The sequence below is a fragment of the Pelodiscus sinensis genome, chromosome 5 (assembly GCF_049634645.1).
Source record: "Pelodiscus sinensis isolate JC-2024 chromosome 5, ASM4963464v1, whole genome shotgun sequence".
NCBI lineage: Eukaryota > Metazoa > Chordata > Testudines > Trionychidae > Pelodiscus > Pelodiscus sinensis.
This window is the reverse complement of record NC_134715.1, coordinates 107,233,751-107,256,756: the sequence shown is the minus strand read 5'-3', so window position 1 is coordinate 107,256,756 and position 23,006 is coordinate 107,233,751. Positions and strand designations below refer to the sequence as shown.

The following is a 23,006-nucleotide window of genomic DNA, read 5'->3' as shown; positions in this document are numbered from 1 at the left end:
TGTAAATTGGCACCGCTCTCCTGAAACCAAGTGACATTTGTGAGGAACTGGCCCATAAATTGGATCCAGTGGGGGGGCAACAAAAATGATTAGGGGGCTGGAGCACATGATTTACGAGGAAAGGCTGAGGGATTTGGGTTTATTTAGTCTACAGAAGAGTGAAGGGGGATTTGATAGAAGCTTTTAATTACCTGAAAGGGAGGTTCCAAAGAGGAATGAGAGAGGCTGTTCTCAATAGTGGCAGATGACAGAATGAGGAGCAATGATCTCAAGTTACCATGGGGAGGTTGGATATTAGGAAAAACTAGTTTACTAGGAGGATGGTGAAGCACTGCATCGGGTTATCTAGGGAGGTGGTGAAAACTCCATCCCTAGAGGTTTTTAATTCCCAGCTTGATAAAGACCTGGCTGGGATGATTTAGTTAGTTTTGGTCCTTCAGAGGGGTGGGCAGAGGGTTGGACTCGATGATCTCCTAAGCTCTCTTCCAACCCAATGATTCTAGGATTCTATAACATCTGAGGGTCATAGTGAACCACAAGCTAAAAAAGAGTCAACAGTGTGACACTGTTGCAAAAAAAGCAAACATCATTCCAGATTGTATTAACAGGAGTGTTGTAAGCAGTACATGAGAAGTAATTCTTCTGCTCTACTCAGCACTGATTAGGTCTCCACTGAAGTATTGTGTCCAGTCCCAGGGCATCACATTTTAGGAAAGATATAGACAAAGAGGAGAAAGCCCAGAGAAGAGCAATGAAAAGGATTAAAGGTCTAGAAAACATGACCTAAGAGGAAAGATAGAAAAAACTGGGTTTGTTTAGTCTGGAAAAGAGACATCTCAGAGAACATATGATAACATTTTCCAAATACATAATAGGATATCAGAAGTAGGAGGGAAAAAATCATTCTCCTTAACTTCTGAGGAAAGGCCAAGAATCACTTTAATTGCAGCAAGGGAAGCTTAGGTTAGACATTAGGAAAAGCTTCCTGTCAGGGTCATTAAGCACTGGAATAAATCTCCATTATTGGCAGAGGCATTGTGTAGGAGGTGCTTGAGGGGGTATGTGCCTCCAAGCATCGTGGGCAAGAGAGCAGCAAGAATATTCTGGGGAAACTAAGGGTATGTCTACACTACCCCGCTAGTTCAAACTAGCGGGGTAATGTAGGCATACCGCACTTGCAAATGAAGCCCGGGATTTGAATTTCCCGGGCTTCATTTGCATAAGCGGGGCTCTGCCATTTTTAAATCCCCGCTTGTTCGAACCCTGTGCCGCGCGGCTACACGCGGCACGAACTAGGTAGTTCGAACTAGGTTTCCTAGTTCGAACTACCATTACTCCTCTTGGAATGAGGAGTAACGGTAGTTCGAACTAGGAAGCCTAGTTCAAACTACCTAGTTCGTGCCGCATGTAGCCGCGCGGCACAGGGTTCGAACAAGCGGGGATTTAAAAATGGCGGAGCCCCGCTTATGCAAATGAAGCCCGGGAAATTCAAATCCCGGGCTTCATTTGCAAGTGTGGTATACCTACATTACCCCGCTAGTTCGAACTAGGAGGGTAGTGTAGACATACCCTAACAGGGAGGCCTGGCACCCGCAGCAGGGGTCCAGTCTGCTTGCACTCACCAGCAGTGGTGGGGCACCCACACTTACTGGCCATGTTGCTTGGGGGAGGGAGCACCCCGCATTCACCATCAGTAATGAAGTGATGCAGCTAGAGGAGCAGAGCGAGCTGGGGCTGCATTGCTTCATTTACCTCTCCGCTGCCAGTGAGTGCGAGGGCCCACCCCCCTGCTGCTGGCACTGCCCCTCTCCCAACCTTGTTAGTCCCCCAGGCCACGTCGCACAAAGGTGGGGAGAGGGTGGAGCAAAGGCGGGGAAGGACAGGACAAGTGGGGAAGGGAGGTTTTCCTGGGCTGAGTGGGGAAGGAGGGTCACCTCTGTCAGGAGAAGTATTTCAAAGTATTATTGCAGACATGAAGTACCATGAGAGCACTGCACAGCAAAATGTGAACAATATCTTCCCATAAAAAACAACATTGAACAACCTACCAACAATATAAGCAGTACGAAGGCTCTAGATCAGCAACTGATGATGAAATTCTGTTCCTGAGGGACAAACACAAAGCCTGCTGAAAATAAAAGACACTTCCCATCTAACTTTAGTTTCTCCGCTTCTGACCTCGGATTTTCTGTTGAAGTAAAGATGTATGAGAAGATCCCAGTCCTGTATTCCACTGTTCTGCTTCTGCTGAGTCCTAGGTGGAAGAGATGAAACAAAGCAGACAAGTTAACAGGCTGCCCACTGCTTGTAGCTGATGTTTAAGTATGTCATTATGTTCAGAAGAGCTAAGATGACAGGGAAGGTACTTGTAAGCCGTCTTTGCATTTTCTTGATCCTTAGAGCTAGGTTCAGTGGTTTTGAAAATTCAGTCCACAGGCCATTTGTAACCTAATTAGCACAGAGCTGCGGCCCATGTGACATTTCAGGGCCATTGAGGTAGTATTGGATGCGGCCCACACAAGACATATGTGGTAAATAGGCTGAGAACCAGTTTGATCCCCAGCCTGATTTAGAGCAGTGTCAGATCTATTCCAAACTAGATCCATCTGCAGCATCTCCCCAACCAAAGATTGCCAGCGTATATCACTGCATCACTACACACAATTCCCCGCCTCTTGGGCCACAACCCCTATGCCAGGGAGAATCACCACAGAACCTCCGCTGCCGGCTTTTAGGCTTCTTTGCATTGCTAGAGCCACAAAGCAACCTGATTAGTGAACAGGAACTTCCCCTTGTTAAGGATACATCTAGACTGCAGAGCTTTTCTGGGATACTGGAAACATCCCATAAAAGCTCTGCTGCATCCAAGAAACACGTCTGCTTTTTCAAAAAAAAGGTTGGAAAAGTGGATGTGTTTTGTCGGCATCCCTGTAAACCTTCTTTTATGAGGAAGAAGGGATGTTCCGAAAGAGGGTTTTTTTTCCCCAAAATTTGTCCCCGTGTAGACGGGCCAACTTTTGGAAAATACTCTTTTGTAAGTAAATCAGAAAAAGATACGCAATTTGTATCGCACAAATTGCATTTCTTTTTCCACTTTATCTTTTTGTCTAGACATAGTCTAGGAAGCCTGCTACACTACAGTATGTTGTTCTTCCCCTTTGAGAAAATTCTCTTATTTTCTTCAGAAATATTTACGTCTGGAGAAGCTGGAATCGTTTTGGAACGTTTTGGAGGCGGTTGGTGGGAGAACTTCAGAAAACCTGAGATAAAAGCCGCACCAGAGTACTTTGAGACAGGTCTTTTTGTGCATTCGTGATGTGTCTCCCAAAAAGCTCTGGCTCATTCAAAGACTCACTAGCTGTTCCGTAGAGACGTTAGTCAAAGCAGCGAGATCATTATGCTCCAAAAGTCCAAAAGAATGGAAATGCTCAGGGCTGCTGTCTCCCTGCAGGTGGTTAGCAGGGATGTGTCCATGGATGCCAGTCTATATTTTTTTGGTTTTATAAATGAAATGCTAACAATGGAAGGGATGGAAAAACAGTTTTGATCTTTTGTACAGTTTTTATTATACATACAATTAGATATCACTATCTAGCTGTACAGAGTGTTCTACCAAACATTAATGCTGGATATATTAAAATATACAAATACATTTTAACTCAAATGCTTTAAAGCCTCAGTGGAAACAAGGCAAATTGTATTCTACAACACGTTGGCTGGTTGTGGTCTAACCTAGGCTCCCTAGAGATGTACACATGTGCAACAGGATGGATTTGGCCTATTGTCTCTAAAGACATGCCCAGATTCTGGTCCTCCTCCTGCTCCCCAAGTTTAGCTTACATTGCTGACAACTTTGGACATCTATATATGCTTAACTCTTTATTTGCAGAGACTGAATATGAACTTCCCTGTAAGGCAAGTTAGATGCATGGGAAAACTTGCAAATTGGCTTTCCCAAGCCCAAAAAGGAAAATTGGAGCCATTTTCTCTTGCTTCAGACTTCATGGGAAAAAAAGAGATACATTTCTCAGCAACCTACTGACAAATATAACAGTTAATATCAGAGAGGATTCTAGTCCAGAGGCAGGAGTCCGGATGATACACATTGTGGAAGAGTACTTCCAAAAGGAACTGCTTTATTCAAGATGTATTGTTTCATCAACACTCACTGAGCCATTTCCAGATAAATCAAGAAACCTCTCCAGTGATGGGATCACTGACTTTTCTAGGCAGGAACTCAACAGAGTGTGGATCTTTCTGAAAAGGAAAACACAACTCTTAGTTAAGAAAGACCTATAACTTTTCATCTTATTTTCATCCTTGCATTTCTGTGAGTCAGGTTTCCATTTAAATGGTGGCAATAAATTGTTGCTTGAAAATAACTCAGGATTCTGTTTCCCTATCACAACCTTATAGAAATAATCATTCATCAGCAAGACAGATTAATCCATCCCATTAAATTGGGTGTATTTTAAAATTCTACAATGTCCTTTCTTACTAAAGTTCACTTCTCACCATTTCACAGTTGGTAATTTCTGGTGTGTTTATAGCTACAAGATTCTATCTGTTCATAAGAAGTCTTGAGGAGCAGCAAAAAACAAAACAAAACAAAACAAAACGTTTCTTCATCTAGAGAGGATCACCAACTCTGAAACTAGGGGAACCCTATACAGGCCAAACTCACTCTAAAATAATTTAGCAAAAGGTCAGTGGCTGTGAAAGTCAGGGTGCAGACACCCCAGGGAGAAACTGATGATTTGCAGAGTCAAGTATGGTCATTTATGAAAGCTTGTAATGTTCTGAACCTGATGGTGATTATGAGATGTATAACTACAATCTGTACATATTTATTTATTTGTATAAATATAAAACTATGCTCAGAATTCATGCTGCAACATTCAGCTCCAGCTCACAACAGGAAGGTGGTTAGCCAGGTAGGGAAGGACAGCCCACCACTCTGAAAGGAGACTAGCTGTGAGTACTTTGCATTCAAGAACACAAACAACTTGAAAACCCATGAAGAAAACCACTGTCATGGAAAACTAAGGCCTTGTAAATACTGCCACGTTTTTGTTGACAAAAGTTATGTCAACATCTAAAAGTTGACAAAACAAAAATTGCTAAAGGGTGTTCATGCTTGCTCCCTCTAATTTGACCAATCATGTCCACTTTGGGAGCAACATCATCAACAGTGTGAATAATGAACTATGGGTAAGTATCCCACACTGCAGTGTTGTGGGAAGGTAGAACAGATTTTTCAACATCTTGGGATTCCCTCTAAGTTTTTCTCATTACCTCCTCAGTTCCAAGGTGCAGCATCATGAGTAGCTCTGTGAGCTTTCCATGTTGAGGAAAGTCAAAGTATCACAACAGCCTCTTCCCCTCCCCTCTACATAGCAGTCTGGCTGCTACTGTGTTCCTACTTCAGGGCAGAACAGGTATAGTCCAGTGTTTTGCTCTTTGTTCCCCAAAAAGACCAGCACACCAACTGTCAGATACTTCTCAAAGCTTTGAAAGGGGAGGGACACATGTCTACAGAGCAGCAGAGCTCAAAACACTAAACAGAGCTAGCAGAGTTGGCATTGTAGGATACTGGCAGAAGCCCGTTCTGTCAAAGGAATAAGGGCTTTTGTCAACAATAAAAGGAGGGGAAAAGAAAGAAGCCTTTCAAGGGGTGGGAGTTTTTGGTCACCAAAACTGATCGTTTTTCCTGACAAAAGTCTCACTGTTTTGTCGCCAAAAGGCAGTTTTGAGTGCAACAATTGGTAATATAGACAAGGCCTATGAAAAAAGGGAATTTCCCTCCATCATGAATCACCACAGTAAGACAAAGAGAAAAAAAGACAAGGGGGCACATTGGGAAACCTAACAAAGGCAGTACAGTAAACTTCTGATAATCTGGCACCTTTAGGACCCAGGGGGTGCCGGATTATCAACTATACCAGACCATCGGAAGGGGGGGCTATGAAGGGCCTGGGGTGGAGTGGGGGGGATGCGTCCCTCGGTACTGAGGGACCAACCCAGCAGCACCCCAGCTGCTCTGCCCCAGGCATCCCCAAGTCAGCCGCTGCTGAAACTGACCAGCGGCTGACTCAGGGAAGCCCGGGGCAGAGCAGCTGGGGTGCTCTGCCCCGGGCTTCCCGGAGTCAGCCGCTGGTTAGTTTCAGCAGAGGCTGACTCGGGGAAGTCTGAGGCAAAGCAGCTGGGGTGCTGCTGGGTTGGTCCCGCAGCGCTGAGGGGTGGCGCTACGGGATCAATCCGGCAGCACCCCAGCTGCTCTGCTCCCGGCTTCCCTGAGTCAGCCACTGGTCAGTTTCAGCAGCGGCTGAATCGGGGAAGCCGGGGGAAGAGCAGCTCCAATTGTCTGGCTGCCCGGAGCACTTCTAGGTTCCTGATGGTGCTGGACCATCAGGAGTGCTGTACCACTGGATGCCGAACCACTGGAGTTTTACTGTATTAGAAAAGGAATTTACATGTAATGTTCAAGTGCAAAACCTGAGGTTGTATCTTGATGTTTACTTTCTGTGTTACCTGGATGTGTTTGACTTCCCTTACAATTTCATCTGTTCTATTAAAGAAACCCTTTGTTTATTTTTATCTCAAGCATGTCCCTGTTGTGCAAACTCTGTGGAATGTTTGCCCAAAGTAAACTGAGAACTGGGGAGCAGGTTTCTCTCCTTCAGAAGTGACAAACCAGAAAGGAAAAGTCCAAGTGTCTGGTATTTAAGAGTGTGGTGTGGGTAGATTTAGGGGAGGCCCAGGATCAGAAGAGTTGTGAAAGTCACCCTCTAAGGATTAATGAAATTGGTGGTAATCAGGGTGGAAATCATTCTGCTTGCAGGCTGGTTACTGATATCAGGGATTTGAAACATAGCAGCATAGCATTGGATCTCTACAACATTCTAAATGCATTCCACCACTTGGGCCCATGAAGGCAGTGGCCTTTCCTTTCGCAAGCTGGTAAAAGGATACACAGAAAAAAATGGACAATAGACTAGAAGATAACTTGGATTAATAGTACTGCAATGACTGTAATACATCATTCTAAGCCCTATTGTTTTGCATTTTCCTCCCTACAAACTTCGTCTAATAAACATTTTTGCCTTAAAAATGTCTGATTTTTCCACGGTTTTTTTTACTGTAAGAAGATCATCCAAGCATTCTTTGAAGACTAACCAGTGCAGTAATAGTACTATATACAGTGCAAAAATGCATCACTCTTGTAAGTGACACAATGCTTTTTTTTATTTTAAAATATTTTCTTCCCTAAATAACTGCACATTCAAAAACCACTGTGAATGTAAAAAACCCTAGGAGCAGAGTCTGCTCTCAGAAGAATCAGTGTAAATTAGGAGTCGCTCCCTTGAAGCCAATGTATAAAATTAACAATACTGAAATCAGAGCCAGAGCCCCAGAACATGCATGGCTGACATTTATTTACACAATAGAAACATTGCTCTATTAATAAACTTTACCCAACTCACTTTTCTCAACCATGTGTTCACCCACATAGCACTGCTAAAGTAAGAAGTTAGGTTAGGTTCTCTTCTCCCCCATCTTAAGAATGTATCCAGGACAATAAAAAGGTCAGTGCCACCACAAGAGGAAAATAGCATTGTTTGTCTTAGTTCTTTTCACACTTTACCCACAATGTAGCAGAATGCACAGACAAGGGTAGCATACTGCAATCAAAATAGCCAGTATTTTACTGAAAAAAGGCAGGCTTCTTGCTTGTCTACATTCCATAACCACCTCCTCAGTCTAACACACTAGCAGGGTACTAATTAGGATGTACATCTTTCATATTCAAGGTCAAGCTTCTCAAAAGGAACCAGGATGAATGGGAAAAACGTGTAAATATCCTCCCAGCAAATATTATGGTTTATACTGTGGGAAGTGCAAATAATGAGTTTGTGCTACCATTTTACAATGTAATTATATCTGTGACATCTGGCAATTGCAGCTTTTTGAACATAGTTTGCCAGACTAAGGCAAACTTTAGGTCAACATAGCTATGGTGCTGTGCTGACATAAGGCCATACTGACATAAGGCTGAAGTGTAGATGCTGTCACTCAGGAAGGTGGAGTTCCTGCAGCAATGGAAAGCCCCCTTCCATCACCATAGTCTGTGTCTACACTATGAGCTTACAGTGCATAGCTATTAGATGCTGCTATAATACTATAGCATAGACATAGCCTAAGACTTAAGCTACACAGGGTCATGCCTTACCACTGAAGCACATCCTAACCCGCATTCTAACAATTCTGTTTCAATACTGGGACTTGGAGTAGTCTGCATGAAATTGTCATCATTGTGTAATGGTATGTGCACCAAAGGCTGGGAATCAGTGCCTTATATTTTGATTAGAGAACACATTCTATATTCAAACATGAGGTCTTATTCTCCTCTCACTTTCTGCATTATCAGTCAGGAATAACTTATGAAAACATGATTTTTTCCCCAGTGAAAGCCAAGATGTGTGTGTAATACAATTCCAGGAGCTGGAGATTTAAGCAAAGCACAGAGATTGTGGAACTTATAGTTAAACGCACAAATGTTGGCACCATAATTATTTTAATAGGTTCATAAATTTGTCAAATCAAAGACTTGTTTTTACCAAAACATTCCAAGGCATCTCTTCCATGGGTATATCAGGGATGGGAAATAATTTTTTAATGGGGGACCAGGAATTTGTTAAGTGGTCAAACACCTCACTATTTTATGTTAATGGAGGAGGTGCAGGGTCTGGGATGGAGGCTGGGTGCAGAAGGGAGCTAGAGGTAGGGGCCTGGGGTGCAGGAGGGAGTGTGGGGTCTGTGAGGGGGTGTGGGTGCAGGAGGAGGTTGTGACCTAGGTCAGGGGATTGGTTTTAGGAGGGAGTGCAGGCTCCAGGAGCGGTAGGTGCAGGAGAGGATTCTGACCTGGGGGAGGGGTGTAGGAGTGCATGCAGATTCTGGGAGAGAGTTGTGACCTGTGGCAGGTGGGCAGGGAGGGCCAGAGGGAATGGGGTGCCAGGTGGATGCTCTAGCTTGAAGGTGCTTACCCTAGGTGGCTCCTGGCTAACAGCCCAGCAGGACCCTTGGGCAGGCTCCCTTCCTGCTGCACCCGGCAAGCTGCTCAAAACATCCAACTGCCAGGGCCATGTGCATCTCTGTGCAATGCATTGCTGGGAGTGGGAGGGCGGTAGCACGGTTTAAGCAGCTTCCATTGACTGGAAACTGGCCAAAGGGAGCTTAGAGATTGTGCTGAGTGCAAGGGTAGATTGCGGAGATACCCCCCATGGGTCACGTGGCACATAATCAGGCATAGCCCCAGCAGCCAGCCGCTTTGAGCAATGTGTCGGGCACGGCAGGCAGTGAGCCTGCCTAGGGATGTTGGTGGCCCAGAAGATCACCTTGCTTTTATTACCCTCCTCTCCTCCACGCCCCTGCCCCCCACTCTATATGAAGTTATATAATTCAATACTTCTCATTCTTTCAGTTGTAGCACTGTCCTAGATTTTTTTGAATGGAAAACTCTATGCCTCTTCCTCCTCCCCAATCCAAAACTGCTGCTGAACTGAACTGATTTTGTACAAACATCCCTCAATAAAACATAGACAAGCTCCTCCCCCCCAAAAAGATCTGAAATGTAACCATTAAGGAAATTGAGTGCAACTCAAAAACAGAAAGTTATAATGGCAACATTAACAAAACCGGAACTGTTAGAGCAGCCACTATTGTTTTGTAAATAGTTAACTAGATATAAATCAGACACAAAATAAGTTACTCTCCAGAGAACACAATAAAAGCTAAAATCAAGTTTCTAAGATAAAGGCACAATTTCAAGAACATCAGCTGCAGAGGAAGCAAAGTTGGTTTCTATTCCTGGCATATGATTTAACAAATACTGGTTTTGTCTTGTTTGTTGCCAATAACAACAGTGTACCTTACTTAGTATTCAAATCATGCTAAAAAAGATAGACCAGATTTACAATTATCCAACCAGCTTCTATGTGCAATCAAGTGAAAAGGTAAATGCTTACGGATGGTTTTCAAAAATGAAAAACAAAATAAGTTACATGACAAAAGCATAAAGTGATGAAACTTTGCAATGCCAGATTAGTGGACAAGGCTGTTAAACCCAATTGTTCGGTTAGTCTACAAACATTTTATATGTTTTACTTCACAAGAAGTCTTGTGTGTCAAGTAAACAGAGATAACAGCATAACCTTATTGTAAATGCTTTTATTAACACAAAGCATTTTGCTTTAGCATTGCAATATTTGGCAACCTGTTAGTGGGAATTAGAAAATTTCTCTTTTAGATTTAATTTTTATTTAAATGAGGATTGTAAAGAAAAATCATGAAGAGGCTAATATATAGTATTATTAAAATAATAGAGTACTGGGTTTATTATTTGTTCAATCAGCATTGTGCTTATGTAACCTGAAGCAGAACACAATGCGCCTTTCAACTGATGTAAGACACAGACAAAGGAGTTCAGACCCAGGTGTTTGTGCCCATTCTGAGCAGGTCATGACAATGAGACCAGAAAGATGAGAATTATCAGAGACCAATTCAATAACTGAAACCAAAAATATACTATTCTACTATAACCTCAGTCAGCCTGTATGGTGGCACCTCTCTCTCACTGGAACTGGGGATTCTGGCCTGGGTTCCAAAGATGAATAGGTATGTAAACATGGAAATAAGTTAGTGATAGAGATGTAGCCGTGTTAGTCTGGTGTAGCTGAAACAAAATACAGGACTATGTAGCACTTTAAAGACTAACAAGATGGTTTATTAGATGATGAGCTTTCGTGGGCCAGACCCACTTCTCCAGATAAAATAGTCACAACCATATATACCAAAGGATACAATTAAAAAAATGAACACATAAGAAAAGGACAAATCACATTTCAGAACAGAAGGGGGATGCGGGGGGGGGGGGGAGGTAAATGTCTGTGAGCTAATGGTATTAGAGGTGATAATTGGGGAAGCTATCTTTATAATGGGTAAGATAGCCAGAGTCTTTGTTGAGACTCACGCGTAGAGTGTCAAATTTTAGCATGAATGACAGTTCAGAGGATTCCCTTTCAAGTGCAGATTTAAAAGGCTTCTGAAGCAGGATGCAGGTAATTAAGTCATTGAGGCAGTGTCCTTTCTGATTGAAATGGCAAGAAACTGTTTTTTCTTTGTGATCCTGTCTAATATCTGTTTTGTGGGCATTGATCCTTTGCCGAAGTGTCTGAGACGTTTGTCCAATGTACAAAGCAGACGGACACTTTCTGCACATGATAGCATAAATTATATTTCTGGATGCGCAGGAATATATATTCTTGATCTTATAACTCACTTGGTTAGGTCCAATAATGGTATCAGCAGAGTGAATATGTGGACAAAGCTGGCAACGGGGTTTGTTGCAAGGGAAGGTACCAGGCTTGATATTAGTGTGGTATGTCCTGTGGTTGTCGGTAAGAATCATCTTGAGATTAGGTGCTTGTCTATATGAGACTATGGGTCTGTCTCCCAGAGCCTCTTGGAGTTTAGTATCCTGTTCCAGTATAGTCTGTAGTTTATTGATAATGTGTTGGACAGGTTTAAGTTGGGGGCTGTAGGTGATGACAAGTGGTGTTCTATTGTTGGTTTTCTTGGGTCTGTCTTGAAGTAGATGGTTTCTAGGTATTCGTCTGGCTCTTTCAATTTGCTTTTTTATTTCTCCGGGTGGGTAGTTGAGGTAAACACAAATCTGGAAAACTATCAGCAAATGCATTTTTATATTTGTCATAACAATGCCTGTATATAAAATAAAGAGCACTACAGCACTGCAATGTCTATGGAAAGTGCAGGAAGCTTACCTGCATATAACAAAGAACAAGAGTGATACATTACATAACTGGGCAAAAGCTTTTCAAAAAGTGCACCCAAAATCCACAAATAGTTCTGAAACCACAGTAAGAGATGCTCAGAGTCCAGTGTGCACACAGGCATTCTGTGTTCAGCTGCTGCCTACACACAGATACCAGTGTCTGTGCACATACTTGTCTAATCTGATGTTCAGAACAGATACTCGTACAAAATGACCTTTAAAAATGCCTACGAAAACACAGTGTTTAGTCCTGTGGCCCCTTAGGGTATGTCTACACAGCAAAGTTATTTCAAAATAACAGCCCTTATTTCGAAATAACTTTCCTAGCGTCTACACAGCGGAGCGCTTATTTTGAATTTGGTAAACCTCATTCTATGAGGAATAACGCCAAATTCAAAATAACTATTTCGAAATAAGTGCTGTCTAGACACATTTCGAAATAGGGGGCCTCCAGCCTTCCCAGGGTGCCCTGGTGGCCACTCCAGCCTCAACCAAGAACACTTCTCTCCCTTGCCCCCTCCCCGGAGCCCTTAAAGGGGTAGACTCTGGCCACAGTGCCTGTGCCAGCGCCAAGCCTACCAGCCCAGAGCCAGCAGTCACTGCCCCGACTCAGTGGCCCCAAAGCATGAGCCAGCAAGCCACTGGCAGCCAGCCCTCCACCGCTCCCAAGGAGCAGTCTGCCAGCTCCCAGGAGTCTGCCAGGGCCCAGAGAAGGTGGGCGCCTTCCTTGTCCAGGGCGGAGATCATGGACCTTATTCAGGTTTGAGGGCGGATGCCCCCAACATCCATGATCTCCACACTAGATGGAGGAACACGACCGTCTATGGCAGGAGAGCTGCCAACCTGGCTACCACAGCAGGTTTGCATGACAATCAAGTTGGTCCGGTGAGACCCCCAACCCTGAGCCTTGAGCTTCCCCTCCCCTTTCTTCCCACTTCCAGCTCCCTCCTCCCAGGTTTCCCCTTCCCCTCTCCAACTCTCTCTTCTCCCCTCTCCCACCTCCTTTCCCCAGTCTCACCAGAGTTTCATTCCCTCCCCCCAGTTTTGTTAAATAAAGAGAGTTTGTGTTCATGAAAATACATGTATTTTATTTGACATCAGGAAGGGGGGTTAGGGAGGGGTAAGTGGAAGGACATGAAGGAGGAATGAGGCACAAGCCCCCAGTGGTGCAGACCAGGGAGGCTCTTAGTGCTCCTCAGGGTAGAAGCTCTCCCGCAGGGCCTCCTGAATACTGACAGCCTCCCGATGGACCTCCCGGATGGCAGCCTGCAGAAAGTGCAGCCAGGCTCACAGCAACACATCCAAGAGAAGCACCAGAGTGTCCAGGGGCAGCTCTGGCTCCATGTTGCAGAGTGCTGTGGTGTCCCGAGTGAGGGCAACCAGAGCACGCAGAGACAAAATGCTTTGCTGTCCCTCCTCGAGGTAGGCAAGCAAGCAGGGAAACCTGAGAACTGGCTGTCCGGGGCGGGGGTAGGTCCCTTTAAGCACAGACCTCACATAGCCTCAGGCATCAGCCCCACACAGTAAGTCCTGACCTGGTGCCCTGCTAGAACTGGTTCCGGCCAGTCTTAAATGCGATTCAGAGTCCTCTCAGTGTGTAGCTGCGTTATTTTGAAATAAGCTATTTCGAAATAAGTATTTCAAAATAAGATATTTTGAAATAACACTGTAGTATAGACATACCCTTAGAGACTGACCAAAATATATAGGCTCATGACCTTTCATGGGTAAAACCCACCTCATCAGATGGCTTTAAGTGCCACAGGACTACTAATTGTTTTTAAAGTGACAGACTAACACGGCAACCCATATGAAAACACAGGGACGACAAGACATCTGAGGAATAACTCCTATTTGATCAACTTCTACTGATAAAAGAGACAAGCTTTCAAACTGTATTTAAAGATGTGCCATGCACCTTCCCTAACCAGCTCACGTTGGTGTCAGTGACACATCCCTGCTGATCTACCAATGCTTGCATAAACATAGAAAAATAGCCCTTACAGAAAAGTGGTAAGATGTTCTGGTGCCACAATAGGGATATGTGTGCCATACCCTTTTGCTGCAGATCAGTCCATTATGTCCTGCACATGCATAGCTAACTATGGTCCTGCAAGCTAAGATGGTCCTGCAAGCTAACATCACAATGGGCTCCATACCGGATTTCAGTGGCAACTGCTGGGAAGAGGCATTAAGGAGAGGGGGGTAAGGTTCTGGCCATATGACTGTTCCCCATGTGACTTCTCCCCATGCCACCTTTTCCTGCCCCCACTTCACCTCAGGTCCCTCTTCTCACTTTATCCCACCCCTACTCCTTCCATTCCCCAAACCCCACCCCTGCTCCACCCCTTCCTGCCTCTTCTCATCCCTGCTCCCCCCACACTCTACCTATTTCTTCAAGTACCCCCATGAGTAATGCAGCCTGGGGTGTTAGTGGAGGGCCTGGTGCTGGCAGCAGGGGCCACCCCTCCCCGTGCCCACCAGTGGTGACGGGAAGTGAAGCAATCTGGCCCTCCGGCCTTGTCTGCTCCCCTGGCTCTGCTTCACACTAGCGGTGCGTAGCCAATGCCCACTGTCGGTGCCAGGCCCCCCACTAATCCCTCAGGCCGTGTCACTCAGAGGAGGGGGTTTGTTGGAAGAGTGGAATCACCCCCTGCACTCACCAGCAGTAGCAAGTGCAGCGATGTGGCTGGGAGCTGGGGGCATGGAGTGGGCTGGGACCAGGCCATTCCCCTTCCTGCCATCCCCACTGAGCACAGGGAGTGGTGGGGAGACGACCCCTGTGTCCTGTGCCAGGCCACTCTGACCTCCCAAAGTTCAGGGCCTGGGACACTGCCTACTGTCTGCTGTCCCGTTGCTGCTCCCCCCATGCCATTTTGGGGTGCACATGATCTTTCATTCCCCCTCACACACGTCACCCATAGTGGATCTCCACTCACTTCTCTGCTGTCAATGCAGCTTTCATTATGGTGCCCCTGCTCTCGTAAGTTTAGCACACAGATCCAGATTTTGCACATCCAAAAATTCTGCAGCCACTGTTCATCAGGCCAAACTTGCATTTCAATGCTATTCCCTCAGCCAGGGCTGATTTATCAGGCCCAGAAAAGGTGTTCCCAGCTGCAATTATGCCATGAATGCCACCAACAACTTTTATTTGGTTCTCACTCTGTTCCACAGTGATCTCTTCTCAAAGGATCATGTTCCCCACTCATTCAGTTCTTATTCTGCCAATATTCAAGGCCTGTGTGCTCTGTGCTTGCAACACTTATGACAATAGCACAGAGCTATGCAGGCTTGGCAGAGATGATGGATGACAAGGAGGATCCCGCAGCTTTGTGGGATTTTGAAAAAAGGTGCAAAAGTTACATGGGACCTTGTGAGATGCTGAACCTCACATTCCCAGTCACCCCACACAACTCATTTCGGCTCTTGATGTACACTGGATGATAACAAGTCGCACAATCATGGACTGCCTGCTGCATTAATACAAGAACTCTTAGTGAGTACACATACTCACTGACACAAGGAATCAAGTATGCATGCACACAAGTGACATATTAACCGCTGTAGCCCAAAGTCCAGTGTGTTTCAGCAGTAGCCCTGGGAACTACAAGTTGTGGACTACAAACTGCGGCATGTTGGGAGAACTTCCTGGTTCCTGCCATGATGTGCCCTCTGCCCCCAGCAGGGTCTCAGCAAGGACTGTGCTAGAAGCAGCACACAGGCTGCATGCTGAGAGAAGGGGGCTACTGAACTGTTTTCCTGTTCTATGTTTTTTACAGAATAAAGCCTGTTCCTGGTGATTTGTCGGAGTGGGTCTGGTCTGAGGTGCACTCACACATACACAACACAGAGCACACCAAGCAGTCTCAGGACTAGCCCTCCCACCACAGTGGTGTAAGAAGTCACAAGCTTCCCTATGCTGAATAACCTCACACTGGGCTAGCCAACAGGAGGGGTTACACTGCCATGGTCATATGCTGATCTCATTTGTATTGACATGTTTGCAGTGTAGGCACAGCCTATGCAGATAAGAGAAACAATGGAATGGGGGAAGGGAAACAGCAATCAAGTGAAGGAACTATGTGGTGGTTGGCAAACTCAATTTTTCATGCCAAATTTTTCATTGTTTTCTTTTTATTTAACTTTTACAAGTTCAGTGGGGTTTTATTGGGAGGGGAGAAGCTAAACAGAGAGAAAGTAGGGACAAGAGGAAGAAAGAAATGATGCATGGAAGGCAGGTGAAGTGATGCTTCGGGGGAAGGGGGCAGGAGTGAGTTGAAAGAAAAGGGGAAAGAAAACAGTTGGGCACAGATGACATACCCAGTCCATGCCTTGGCTGCCCCTCCTGGCTGAGTTTCTGGATGAGGCCTCCCAATGGTTTCTCTCTTCCTTGAGCTCACAGGATGGAGGGTGGATATTGCATGGCCTTTTACCCACAGTGACTGAGGCTCTTCCCTGTACAATTCTGGATCCTGGATGCTGGAAGGGGGGTAACTCTAGCTGGGTCTCAGCTCCTTGCTTCCTCATGGGCGCAGCTATTGCAGTTGTTTGCTTTTGTTCCTACCAGCCCTCATTGGTCCCTCCCTCCCAGCAGTTTTATTATCAGGAACAGTCCCATACACAGGAATTTATGTGGGGGGTGCTCTTTTTGTAAATGTGGGTGAGAAAGATGTGAATATGCCCCTCATGGTCCCGCAATAAGAGGGAAAATCAGCCCCAACCTTCCCACGGCCTGCCAGAGCATGGGGGAGGGAGGCGTGGGCAGCACACCGCTTCTGCCTTTCCATGGCTGGCTGGAGTATGCTTATGTGGAGGAGCATGCTGGGGGGGACTTTTGCACCCTTTGCCCAGTCCTGAGGAAATGGATGATCTGGCAACTGCACCATTCTACATTTGTGTTTGACTTGGCCCAGTAATTTCATTTGTTTAAAAAGTGGGTGGTGAATACCTAGGTATCCATAAATTATTCTTGTATCTGCAAATCACAAGAAAAGTCACAGTCACCCCCCTCTTCTTTTTTTCCTTCCATTCCCACTTCTGTGCTTCCTTCCATTCTTTTCCTGCCCATGAAATACCTTCCCTTCCTCCTGCTTGCCAAATCACTATCTCCACTCCTTATTCATTACTCTCATAAAATTCCCGGACTGTCAGAGCATGCACTTACAACAAGTGGTGAATATAAGTGAAATTAAATCAAGACAGAATCTTCACATTCTTAAACAGAGAATACCTTTGATCTAAGAAATACCTTCATCACCCCCTGCCACCACCCCTTTTTGTTATCATTCCTCCTGTATCACTGCTAAAGTAAACTCTTGGGGGCAGAAGTCTTATCAGTTGTTTTGAAGAGCACCTAGGACAGTGCTAGGCCCTGCATAATTATCTAATATTCCCTGGTGAACAGGCACAGCAAAGGGAAGTTTTATGAGAGCCTTCTCCAGGTAAAGGAGGAGGAGTCAAGAGAGAGACTACATGATCCCTAGGGTGAGGCTCTCCATCTGTTTTCAGCGTGGCTGTAGCATTCTGAGACCCGGGATACAAGGTGAGTTAATTAATATCTTTTATTGGACCAATTTCTGTTGGTGAGAGACAAAGTTCTGAGCTAGCCATTATTGTATTGCCTGGTGTTTTACCTCATTCACCTTGTCTCTCTGCTTTGTCAATGTTTGAAGTGTGCTGGTTTACTTGAAGCATGCCTGCTTGTTTGCAGGATGGTTTGTTCTGGGGGCTGTGTTCTGAGCCAAGTCATTAGCTAGCGCAGTTTACATGAGCCAGGCTCTAGCCTGCTATCCCTGGAACCATAACTTGACAAGGGAATCAGGCTAACTCCAGGAGAACAGCAGTTTAAAAATCCAGCTATGAAGTGACCAGCAGTAGTAAACAGGGAAATTTAGAGAGGGAATGTGACAGACATTCCTTCCAGGTTCAGTTCTTGAGCAGAGAAAGCTTCATGACTGAGCAAGAGAGCACATGACTGGGGCTATGTCTACACTACAAAGATAAATCGGAAAAAGAAATGCAAATTGCGTATCTTTTTCTGATTTACTTCTGAAAGAGGCTTTTCTGAAATTTGGCCTGTCTACATGGGGCAAAATTTCAGGAAAAAGCCCTGTTTCAGAACATCCCTTCTTCCTCATAAAATGACGTTTACAGGGATGCAAAAAACCACGTCCACTTTTCTGACATTTTTTTCGGAAAAGCAGACATGTTCCTTGGATGTGGCAGAGCTTTTCCGGGATACCTCCAATATCCTGGAAAAGCTCTGCAGTGTAGACATGGGAGAGCTAACAAGGTTAGGAGATTTTGGCTGCACTGAGAGTTCAGTGGCAAGGAGAGAAGGTTGCTGAGGGGATATAACCTACGTACCAGAAGGATACCAGAAAAGTCCCTCCAAAGGAAACAAAGGAGGGAGAGAAAGAAAAGAAAAAAAATCTGGTGCCCTCAGAAAAATACCCCCACACCAACAACAAACCTTCCAAGAGTAAAAGTTAAGCAGAAGGCAGGAATCCAGCAGCAGAGTGGGGCTACCTAGTTTCTTGCACTGAATTGTAGCATGTGTGACTACCTGATTTGTGGGCAGGTGGGGAATGTTTGGTGCAAGCAGCTTATGGCTCTCAGACACAATGCAGGCTCTTGAGGCTAGAGTGGCTGAATGGAGGAGATAGAGCAACAGTGGTAGATGGAGGAGACTTTCATTAACACAACAGAGTGATCCCTCCCCCAGTCTGACAGTCTCTGTGCTGTTAAGGAGAAGGACAGTCTCACAGAAGGAGAACATCAAACTGGACCAGAGGGAAACAGGCCCATAGCTGGGATCATGGGTGGCAGGTGGTATAGCAAGGGAAAGCAATACCTTCCCAAACTGCCTCACTTGGCCCTGCCCATGCTCCACAGGAGTCCCACCAAGACCCTCCCCCAGCCTGCTGTTGCTGTGTCAGAGGCTGGGGGGGGCAGGCAGGCAGGGGGGCTGCACCGTGCTGTGTCAGAGGCTGTGGGTGGGCAGGGAGATTTCTGGTTAGAGGTCCAGACTAGAGCCATGCCACTCGCTAGCTCTCATCTCTGGAGCCCTGGGGTGGGCTGGGGACAAGAGCGAGAGCTGGGAAGGGGCCCGTGGTGGTTAGTTTGGAGGTGGACATAGAAGAGGCAGGGCCTTAGCCAGAAGGGGCAGGGCTGGGGAGCTGGCTTTCCCAAGCCATAGGGTCAGCCACCCTCATGGCTGAGATTCTCCTTTCAGGCAGTGCCATGGTTTCCTCTTGCACTGACAATACCACTGGTGGGAAGCGGAACCCCAGTGATTAGGGGAAGAGAAATAACAGTAATGGGTGATTTGATTATTAGAAAATAGATAATTGGGTATGTAATAACCAGGAGAATGCACATGGTAAATCACCTGATGGGCACAAAGGCAGTATCTACCATAAGTCATCTATACAGACATTTGCACTGCTGAAGGAGGCAGGGGTCGTGATACATGTAGAAACCAAAGACATAGGAAAAAATGCCGGAGAGAGGCTAAATTTAGGCTGTTAGTAAGAAATTAAAGTCCATACACTCCGTGATAGCATTTTCTGAAATGCTCCCAGTTCTGCACAATGTCTACACTGGCCGCAAGTACTTGCGCAAGAACACTCACGTTCTACTGTATAAAATCAGTGCTTCTTGCGCAAATACTCTGACGCTCCTGTCCAGGAATAAGCCCTCTTGCACAACTGTTCTTGCGCAAGAGGCCAGTGTAGACAGGCATCATGCTGCCTGCCCCCTCCCACACAGTACGGAGGCTGGGGGCAGCAAGGAAGGCTGCCGCAAAGCAGCTGATTTGTGTCCATTTATTCTTTTACGTAGGGACTGTCCAGTTTGGCCGATGTATATAGCAGAGGGGCATTGCTGACACATGATGGCGAATATTATATTGGTAGATGTGCAGGTGAATGAGCCAGCGATGGTGTGGCTGATCTGGTTAGGTTCTGTGATGGTGTCACTGATGTAGATATGAGGGCATCCCTCATATCTATCATTATGTGCCAGCAATGCCCCTCTGCTACATACATCGGCCAAACTGGACAGTCCCTACATAAAAGAATAAATGGACACAAATCAGATATTAGGGATGGCAATATACAAAAACCTGTAGGAGAACACTTAATCTCCCTGGACACACAGTAGCAGATTTAAAGGTAGTCATCCTGCAGCAAAAAACTTCAAGACCGGACTTCAAAGAGAAACTGCTGAGCTACAGTTCATCTGCAAATTTGACACCATCAGTTTAGGATTAAACAAAGACTGTGAATGACTGGCCAAGTACAAAAGCAGTTTCTCCTCTCTTGGTGTTCACACCTCCACATCAGCTGCTAGAAATGGGCCTCACCCTCCTTGACTGAATTAACTTTGTTATCTTTAACCTTATTCTGGTCTGCATAGTAATACCTGCCTCTGGAAATTTCCACTATGTGCATCTGACGAAGTGGGTCTTTGCCCACGAAAGCTTATGTTCCAATACATCAATTAGTATATAAGGTGCCACAGGACTCCCTGTCGCTTTTGCAGATCCAGACTAACAGGGCTACCCCTCTGATAGTTATTGGCTAGAGTGTTGTGCCATTTCTTTCCTCCTTTGTTGCTTTTGCATCTCATGAGCATGTCTTTTCTCCTCAAAGTGAGTTGTGGCTTGGTGTGTGGTGTAGCACCACCTTGTTGTTCCACACCAAGTCCTCCCAGTTTGTTGGGTTGATGCTTCCCTTTCTAAGGTGCACTTTTAGTAGGTCTTTGAAATGCTTCAACTGCCTTCCATGAACCCTTCTCCCCTGACTTAAATGAGAAGAGTATTTGCTTCAGGAGGTGAGCATCAGGCCTACGTACACAGTAAGGATGTTAAAATGTGGATATCTGGGTAAACATGTAAGCACTGCTGGCTTCCATGGAGCTCCCTGCCCTGCTCTCCCCCTGTGCTGCTGCCTCAGGGATGGGGGTAGGCTGAGGTAGGCAGGAGCCAGTACATATGGGGAGCCAGTCGGATGGGTGGAGGGACCCCACAGGATGGTTAAGTGCTATAATTTAACCAGTTAACCCTTTTAACATCCCTGTACACATTGGCTGTGTCTACATTGGTGCGATCTTCAAAACTTGCTGCCTGTCTACACTGGCCGTGAGTTCTTGTGCAACACTGACGTTCTAATGTATGAAATCAGGGCTTCTTGCGCAAGAACTATGGGTATGTCTACACTACCCCGCTAGTTCGAACTAGCGGGGTAATGTAGGCATACCGCACTTGCAAATGAAGCCCGGGATTTGAATTTCCCGGGCTTCATTTGCATAAGCGGGGAGCCGCCATTTTTAAAACCCCGCTGGTTCGAACCCCGTGCCGCGCGGCTACACGCGGCATGGACTAGGTAGTTCGGACTAGGAAGCCTAGTCCGAACTACCTAGTCCGTGCCACGTGTAGCCGCGCGGCACGGGGTTCGAACGAACCGGAATTTAAAAATGGCGGCGCCCGGCTTATGCAAATGAAGCCCGGGAAATTCAAATCCCGGGCTTCATTTGCAAGTGCGGTATGCCTACTTTACCCTCCTAGTTCGAACTAGCGGGGTAGTGTAGACATACCCTCAGTTCTCATCCTCAAAGGAATCCTGCACCCCACTTTCAAAAGATGCTTAAATTCATTACTCTGTTATTAGAATCATGACTGAACAGAGAGACTAGATTTATGACTGGCTATTACAACAATTTTAACTTACTAGATCTCTCCTTTTTATCCTAGCACTGTACCTTGAATGGCCCCCTGTACAATAGTGCTAACTACTTATGCTAAACAATCTGCTTCAACTTGCTTTTTGCTGTGACTTTGGGAGCTCCTTTCCTAGATAAGAAGAGCTTCATACAGCTAGAAAGCTTGTTTTCTCGAGCGCCAATATCTAGTAAAGTTAATACCTCAGCAACCTTGTCTCTCTAATATCCTCGTACTGACAGCAACTAAGCTGCATACATAAATGATTATTAATCAAATTAATTATGAATATACATGGTAATAAAATGCAATCACCTTTCATTGCAATTTCTAAAAAATAATCTTGCATTGATTATTTTTTTTTAAAATGTTTGCTTGTGAATAAGAAACTAGTGTCAACCACAGAAACTAGTTTGCACCTATCAGCTTTTCTAGCATCACCATAGCGCTTAAAAATTAACAGGGCTTTGCTTAGAAATAGCTTACAATCAGTCCAAGTTTATATGTAGAGAATAGGGGAGAGAAACAAAATGGGCTTTGCAATTCTATTGTTCTCACTATGGAAACAATTTTTGCATTTGGTTAAAACTGTCTAAAAGCCATTGCTAATGTTGATGTTTATATTAGTGCGTCTGCAGGATATAGAACAATCAATGGCAATGTAGAGGTGAATCAAGTACTCATGCTTACATGGGTAAGAGGGACACAAATTAAAATGGAGGAAATTATTTTTCAAAATTAAATACAGACAAGTGTGGACCATTTTTACATAATTGTTACTTGTTCTGTCTCTAGACAAACTTCTTCTTTGTGAGCTTACTCAAGTAAGAAACCCAGAGTTTGGCACTCTACAGTTAACTTGTGGAATTCACTGCCACAGGATATTAATCAAGCAAAATCGCTTAACAAGAGTGAGAGAGATTTAAACACTAAAGAGAAACAAAAGTATCTGCAGTCACTTTGTAACTAGAATAAAAGTTGCCAGTCTTGTAAAAGTCCTGCTTCATGGCACAAAACAATTTCCACTTCATTTCCCCCCAGTATTGTATATATAGCGGGGAGCAGAGAGTTTGTAGAAAGAGGTTAAGAAGGAGATGGCCTCTGAAACATCAGGGATAGGCTACTATCAGAGGCAGTCTTTCATAAAGTGACCCATTAATCTATTTAGGCAAGGAGATTCCAGTGACACTATGCTATCACTGCAAGACCCTTTAAGTTCTCAGATGCTGCTAATAAGATTGCAAATGTGCATATACCTTGCCTTGGGTTCCTGTAAATGATGTGCTCCAGTCTGAAGTGCTCCAGCCCGGCAGTTCCTTGTTTTTCTAGTTGGTATTTGTCAGCTGAGCAAGCAGTTAGCTTCCACTTGAAGGCAGAGGGAAGCAGGGGGGAAGTGCAGTTTGGCACATTAGAAAAGAGCTACTTTCAGAG

At 45.2% G+C, this 23,006-nt stretch overlaps 1 protein-coding gene and 1 long non-coding RNA gene across 2 annotated transcripts in view; one reads left to right on the top strand and one right to left on the bottom strand.

Moving 5' to 3' along the window:
* Window positions 1–1,554: 1,554 nt before the first annotated feature.
* LOC106732945 (uncharacterized) lies at window positions 1,555–22,953 on the bottom strand. Its single transcript, XR_001369184.3, has 3 exons — window positions 22,832–22,953; window positions 4,170–4,257; window positions 1,555–2,254 (listed from the first exon to the last, which is right to left on the bottom strand). It is a non-coding gene; the product is annotated as an uncharacterized LOC106732945 (long non-coding RNA).
* Window positions 17,262–23,006, top strand: part of CD38 (CD38 molecule) — a 37,135-nt gene continuing 31,390 nt past the window's right edge. Inside the window, exon 1 of the mRNA XM_006136966.4 lies at window positions 17,262–17,396. The gene's annotated coding sequence lies outside the window, so the exon portion shown is untranslated. The remainder of the gene's footprint in view (window positions 17,397–23,006) is intronic.